Source organism: Dermacentor andersoni, chromosome 9, assembly GCF_023375885.2.
Source record: "Dermacentor andersoni chromosome 9, qqDerAnde1_hic_scaffold, whole genome shotgun sequence".
Taxonomy (NCBI): Eukaryota; Metazoa; Arthropoda; class Arachnida; order Ixodida; family Ixodidae; genus Dermacentor; species Dermacentor andersoni.
Window position 1 is genome coordinate 75,416,393 of NC_092822.1, and position 7,830 is coordinate 75,424,222.

Here is a 7,830-nt window from a genome sequence, read left to right on the forward strand (position 1 = left end):
ACGGTTCATACTTCGACCATGCAGCCAGTAATGAGTCTTCAGTGAAAGCTGGACTATATAACCTATAGACCATAGAAATAATTATTGTGGAACATGATTTGCCGGGGCCAAATTTACTTCGTGAGAAGCAAGAACACCCACGGCAATCGGCATTATTTAGCTACAGTCTTCCATCTCTTGCTCACTCTACTAACGCAGTCTTTGTCGGAAGCAATTCTGAATTCCCACTAACCTTTGGCAGGTTCGTTTGAAGGCGAAGCATTGAAACCGATAGTAAGGTTTAGCGTTGCGCTCCATGTATCTCCTCGGACGGTGTTCTAACGTACGCGGAGGTGCCGTGCTGGTGCGACGCAGCACGGAGGCAACTGCTGCTGCACAGGAGAAACAGCACCCCGGTAGCTGCCAGGCGTCACGGAACGCTGGCACTACGAGGAACGCGGGCAGCGGCTTTACACGCACAGCTGCTTAGGAGGAACGTTAGGGTGTGCGCGCGACGCTCGTGCCGGAAGCGGGAGCCACAACGCTGCCCTGGCTCCGCTGCATGCTGATTGAGCGGAGTGCGGTGGTGTGTGTCTATTCGGCCTCGTACTACCAAACACACTGGGGCTCTCTGGAGACCTTCTAGCCTCCCACGCCTGGGCAGCGCACCTGTCGTCGATGCAGTGACAGCACGACGACGACGACGATGACGACGGCGGCAGTGCCGGCAGCACCAACCCGCCTCGGAAGTCCATGCAGTAAAAGAAATCGGCCGCTGTGGGCGGAGCGCGCAAAAACTGTCATCTATCATGTGCGCCGCATTCGTCAAACACGATCGCAGTCTCCGCATACGCAAATCTAAGCGACTATTTGCTTCGACAGAGCTCTTCCTCTTTCAGCAAGTCTATAGATGTGGCGTTGATGCACAAACGCATTAGTGCTTCTTTAGTGCCTTTATTTTTTGGCTTTAGGGTTTTTACGCTAGTTGTGAGCCTCATTGTTAAGCTGAAACACTATATAAAAATTTAGCGCTTGCCTTGCGCGTGCATTGCCTTGTCTCGGCTAAACACGGCGCCGGTAAACCACGTGTCACAGTACCTGTAAGTAACGAGGCAGAGTTATTTTGTTTGCTTATGGAGTAGTGAGCTTTGACCGGTGTGCTAAAGAACGTCCTTACTTTTGGTACAGGCACTGTAAAGTGGCGTACCCTTACAAAAATGACTTTAGACTGTCTATAGAAAGTCTATAGACTTTTCATAGACGACCTTTCCTTTCTATAGATTTGGACTTTTGTTGATACAAAGTCTATAGACTGTCTGTAGACGAAAGTCGATAAAGTTTCTATTTCTTTTTGTCTATTCGCAGTCTATAGACGGTCTATAGAAAAAAGTTGATAAGGTGTCTGTTTCCTTTTTGTCTACTTCCCCTCTATAGAATACCTACAGACGAAAGTCGACACAGTCTCTGTCTATTTTTTTCCATACTTTGTCTATAGACTTTCTATAGACGAAAGTCGATAGGGTTTCTATTTCTTTTTGTCTACTCGCAGTCTATAGACGGTCTATAGAAAAAAGTTGATAAGGTGTTTGTTTCCTTTTTGTCTACTTCCCCTCTATAGAATACCTACAGACGAAAGTCGACACAGTCTCTATCTATATTTTCCATACTTTGTCTATAGACTTTCTATAGACGAAAGTCGATAGGCTTTCTATTTCTTTGTGTCTACTCGTAGTCTACAGACGGTCTATAGAAAAAAGTCGCTAAGGTGTTTGTTTCCTTTCTGTCTACTTCCCCTCTATGGACTACCTATAGACGAAAGTCGATACTGTTTCTATCCATTTTGTCCATACTTTGTCTATAGACTTTCTATAGACGAAAGTCGATAAGGTTTCTATTTCTTTTTGTCTACTCACAGTCTATAGACGGTCTATAGAAAAAAGTCGATAAGGTGTTTGTTTCTTTTGCCTACTTCCCCTCTATGGACTACCTATAGGCGAAAGTCGATACAGTTTCTATCCATTTTGTCCATACTTTGTCTATAGACTTTCTATAGACGAAAGTCGATAAGGTTTCTATTTGTTTTTGTCTACTCGCAGTCTATAGACGGTCTATAGGAAAAAGTCGATAACGTGTTTGTTTCTTTTTTGCCTACTTCCCCTCTATGGACCACCTATAGACGAAAGTGGATACAGTCTCTATCTATTTTTGTCCATACTTTGTTTATAGACTTTCTATAGACGAAAGTCGATAAGGTTTCGATTTCTTTTTGTCTACTCGTTGTCTATAGACGGTCTATAGAAAAAATCGATAAGGTGTTTGTTTCTTTTTGTCTATTTCCCCTCTATGGGCTACTTTTAGACCAAAGTCGATACAGTGTCTATCTATTTTTGTCCATATACTTTGTATATAGACTTTCTATAGACGAAAGTCGATAAGATTTCAATTTCTTTTTATCTACTTGCAGTCTATAGAAAAAATTCGATAAGGTGTTTGTTTCTTCTTTGTCTATTTCCCCTCTATATGGACTACCTGTAGACGAAAGCAGATACAGTTTCTATTTATTTTTGTCCATACTTTGTCTATAGACTCTCTATATTATGGACAATATAGTCGACAAGGTTTCTATTTCTTTTTCTCTACTCCCGGTGTATTGAATATGTATAGAAGAAAGTCGATAATTTGTAATTCCGAGTTCCCATACCCCCCGCCCTCTGCGAACGCGATGATATGGCACTGGTTCATGCACGGCGGCACCGCAACTCCGGCGCGGCGGGCAAACCGTGCAGACTGCTAGTCTGCGTTCGGTGCAGCTGCCCCGAACGAGGATCGCGGCGGAGCAGGCACCGTCCGAGTCACCAAGGTCTTCCAGGCACCCGAAGGCCCTAAACCTGGCTGCTTCCCGGACGTACACTTCGCGAAGACCAGGTGGTGAAGGTCAGATGGTGATGATGTGGCAAAGATGGTGAATAAGTGGCGAAAGCCGGCAGACCAGGTGGTGAATTCACCACCTGGTCTTCCTCTGAGTTGTCGTGGTCTTGCATGTCTATAGATTAACAATAGACAAACATCGTTAATCTGGGCCCAACCCGTGTACGCTGTAACCAAGCGCAGGTACCGGTGGATAATACGTAGCTGCGTTTGATATAAGCCACTGAAGTTGTATACTGCTGAGATTGCTGTAGAGCCTATTTGTAGACATTAGTATACACATAGTGTATACCTCCGCATTTGTTGACCACATGATATCATCTACGTAGCCGCTCTCGGCAATCCCAAGACAGTCTTCACAGTTGTCGCATCACTTTTGCGGCAGTAGAATAAAGTAAGCAAAACGCCGATCCAATTGTTATAATAGATGTTATGAACGCCAGCTTCAGCTACAAGTGGATTCCAAACAGGCATCAAGCTAACAGCAAATACACTCGTAATGTTTGTAGCTGACAACGCGGACTTTGTGAATGTGCGATGAAACGATGTCGCGCATGTGGTCTTCGCGTTGTGTGTCGTCCGATTCTCGGATACATTTCACATTGTCTTCATATCTCGGCTGCGTCACTAACATCGGGCGGTTTTTTGTTGACTGATATCCTGCGCTATAAACCTATCAAAGTTTCTCATTCACTTAAAATAGGTGCCAAATTCTCTGAGCCCACCCAGTATTTCGCCGGCGGTATGCCTGCGCAGCCACGCATATGAGTACTTCAATGCTGTACTGATTGCTTTGACCTATCATCGGAACAGAAAATTAGCACTAACATACGTGCGGGCATCACATTTGGCGGTACGCTGGAAGATATGCTACAAGTACGCTGTATTACTAATCGACGCTGGCAATAATGCGTCTGAAACGTCTGAAGGGCCCTGTAACGGCTTTTACAAACAGCGCATTCATGTTAGCGTTCCAGTCTCATACGATAGCCCACAGCGTTTGTCATACAACCTACCAGCGCATTTCCTTCGTCCATGAAAAAAGATGAATAGTGGTGTTAAAGATGAATAAGCCACCCGTTCCGGCGCGCATGGCGCGCAGAGAGAGAGAGAGAGAGAGAGAAAGAGACAAAAAAAAAATGAAGGAGGAAAAGGCGCTCACACTCCTCCGAGCGCGCACGCCCTCGCGCGCGGAGCTCCTGCGCATGCTCGGAGCTCTTGCGCATGCGCGGCGGTGCGCCGTCTCAACGAGTGCGCCAGGCACGTAAACGGTTATACCGGTGTGCGGTGTATGCCTGAACGTCGGTGTCTGTGTATGCGTGTCATCTTTGTGGCATCACACGTCAACTACACTGAACGGTAAGCTTTAGCAAAGACGTTTTGCGTCAATAGCTCATGATTATGTGAGCGCATCTCTTAGCGCGAAGCGGCTGCATGTAGCGCAGGCGACTCGGGTATAGTGTCGGTTTGTCGTTGACATGGTTTGATAACGCGCTCTTGTTCTCGCTTCTACTATACGGAATGTTTTACGGCGAGCGATCGCTCGGGCTTGTTGATTTTAGCATTATAGTTTACGTGCGTAAAGAAGGACGTACACCATGTTTTAACTTGGTACTGTATGTTGTGTATGTTGTGTATGTTGTGCATTGTGTATGTTGGGCAGCCAGTGCGGTAGATCTAATTTCGTGGCGCTTGATCCGGCCGCGATGAATGCTGCGCCGCATGTCTAGTGAAATTCTCGTGACACGCTTTACGTATATATCTCGAAATTGTGTTAGCATCAAGAATGTTCAGACAGACACGTATAGTTGAATAACTGCTAACGTACTCGAATGAAAGGCCGTGTTTGCGGGGCATGCATCAGCAGTGTGTGCGCTGCCGTTTTCGCATCGTTTGGGAACTTACCGCAAGTTAATTTTGGGAAGTTACCGCAAGCAAAACACGAGACTTGAAGAAATATCAAGCAAAAATCTCTAATTCACCCAATCTATTTATATGCAACCACAAACGCTTTGGAGCATCAAACCTGCGATAAGCTCAGTCACTTGCAGCTTCGCAACTTAGCCGAAAAAATTGGAGAACACTAAATTAGTCGTTCCGGGAAGCACCTTTACACGTTTCAAACTGAAGGCATTGCGTTTGACGGTAGTTGGAAGATTTTTTTTTGTCTCTTTTTTTAAACAGTTTAGCAGCAGAAGTTATCTTTCGAGCTATATGAAAAGCGTTAAGCGCCTTTCGATGCTTCGGCGTTATGCAGTTTACGTGCTCTTAATCACTAGGCAGCTGCTGGCGCAGATTCGCATTGTGCCAGTCGTGCATGGTATGAAGCCCTTGTCGTGTGTAATAAGTGTTCCGGTTTTCATTACTGTTGCATGTAGTGCCGTCGTCTTGGACAGACTGCATACTATATGCGCTGTACAAAAGAAAAAAGAGCCAGATTATCAATTTGGTGGTCTTTTCTTAGTAGATAACGCACAGATTATTCAAATAATTCAGTGGACATTGCATTTGTTCTACCCTTATCACCACGCCTAAGAGATTGTAACATGTTTTAGTTGGTAAGTAACCTGATCAGTACGCCCCTATTCATGTGCATTCTACTGAAAGTGTGGCAAATGTATTCATCTCGAAGTATGAGAAAAGAGACATTGCAGACTGTTCTAAACGGAAATAAATTGCAAATGTTAACGTGATTGTTCAAAAGTGCAGTCAGTATGCTGAGCATGTTCGTTCGGCACGGGCATATTGCATTAACACCTGAAAAATGTGCACAGTCCAGCCGGGTATCTTTGTTTCAACAATTATTATTATAGGAATCGTTTGGGATTCTCGCATTTATTTTATTTTTATAAGTACACTGTGTGTCACATGAACCTGTCTTGAAACGAAACGTACCGTTGCTGGCACCGGCGACCATTACGGTTGTCTAACTGCTTATCACACTGTAATATAACGAAACATCATAATGGTACTGATTAATATTGCCATGTAGTCTTTAGTCAGAGAAACAAAGTTAAACTAGAGGCATAAGTGATGAGAGCAAATTATATAAAAAACTACTATTGAACCGTAAAAATATCTCATTGTATAGTTTTCGCTCACATTGTTGCATTTGTTTTACGTGTGTCTCTGTGTCTTCCGTGCTGTACTCGTGTGGCCATCAATTAGGAACTTGCCGAAGCCCTTGTCAGCTTTATTAAACAAGGGATTCAAGTCAGTTGCATCTAATACTACATATCAAGTGACCGACGTGTTATTCGTTTTATCTAAATATTATGGACTGGCAGTACTTGGCAAGCATTAAACCACAATATTTTTTTATTGCACTTAAGCTGCAGGCGTCATAGATTGCCAGAAAATTTTCATGAAAACAGCCAGGGAAGGCTTGGAAAAAGAAAGGGAAATCTTAAAATGGCCACATAGGTATGCTGTCTTGTCATATGTCATACAACGTTACCAGAGAATCTCTGTGTTAAATATATTTTTAAAACCTTTCACTTCATGAAAATTGAGGGAAATTGGTCCTATTTATTGAAAAAAAAAATGAAAGTCAAGCATACTGACAAGGCATTTCTTACTCAATATGTTTTTTTTTGCGTTAACGTCCTGAACCTCGATAGCCTAGAAAAAAATTTCATCTTTCAAAGCACCTTAAATAATTTACTGTGATAGAATTCATTCGAACTATCTTATCAGTTCTGTTTCCTAGGAGGTGCATATCTGTCGTGCCATGACACAAAGTGCTCGTGTGGTATTTCGGGTGCTCATGTGGTATACCTAACTTGGAAACCTGTTAGCATGCCCAAGAGGCCTCATTACCTGTAAGAAATTAAGTGACCATATCAATACAATCAACCCATCTGCCTTCTGTTGAAGTTATGGCCAATGACCATTCATTTAAAAGTATGAGAAAGACATTTAAATGTGTATTAAGCAAAATAAATTACAATCTTAGGCATGATACTGTGAATATTCCAGTCACGTCTTCTGAAAATATCCCTCTGCACGGGCATACTTAACTACCAGCCAAAAAATTGTACAGACAGCACAACTGGGTAACGTTTCAGCAATAAATATAGAGACCATTTGGGATAAGTACATTAATGCATCATATATGAACTTGTCATAAAAGGGAACATACTGTTGCTGGCACGAGCAGCAGTTGTGACTGTTTAATTGTTCACCATACCATGCAATAAAACATTGTATAAAGGTACTGATTTGTATTGACAAGCAGCCCTTAGTCATAGTTAAACCGCATTAAGTATTGACTTAGATGGTTTGAGCAAATATATTAAGCTGCTTAATGAACATACAAAGAATACACACTTGTTATTTTTGCCTCATATTGCTGCATCTACTTATTTGCAGCATACACCTGCAGCACCTTTGGGACTAATGACACAAAGGTCAAGGCCAGCCTGGCGACCATGCTTGCCAAGGAGTAGTGTAAATATGTAATCTGTTTCCATAATTAGCATAAGACATGAATTTAAGGAATTCATATATTATATCGAGCAATAAAAACGGTTAATGCATTGCCGGTGCATTTGTTTTATTTTTTTTGCACTGCATGATTCAACACTATATAAATTCTTTCTGTTTATGCAACATATATGAAAGTACAGCTGGTTCAGGAGCATTATTAATCTGCTAACGGTAATGCATAAGTGCAGATGAAAAGGAACAGGTGCACATGCATAAATACATTCAAAACGTTTTGCTACCGCATGTACAGAAAAATGTAAACTAACTTGTAAAAAAAAAAACTAGTAGGTAGCCGCTATGGAGTTATGGCCTTATACACTCTTTGTAGACTTGTCTATAAAATGTCTGTGTCTATAGAGTGTCTGTAGATTAATGAAAATGCATGTTTGTTGACAAATGTCTGCAGAATGTCATAGAAGAAAGTGTATCGGATTA

At 42.5% G+C, this 7,830-nt stretch overlaps 1 long non-coding RNA gene across 1 annotated transcript; it reads left to right on the forward strand.

Moving 5' to 3' along the window:
• Positions 1–3,693: 3,693 nt before the first annotated feature.
• Positions 3,694–7,450, forward strand: LOC129383977 (uncharacterized). Its single transcript, XR_008611746.1, has 2 exons — positions 3,694–4,266; positions 7,279–7,450. It is a non-coding gene; the product is annotated as an uncharacterized lncRNA (long non-coding RNA).
• Positions 7,451–7,830: the final 380 nt, after the last annotated feature.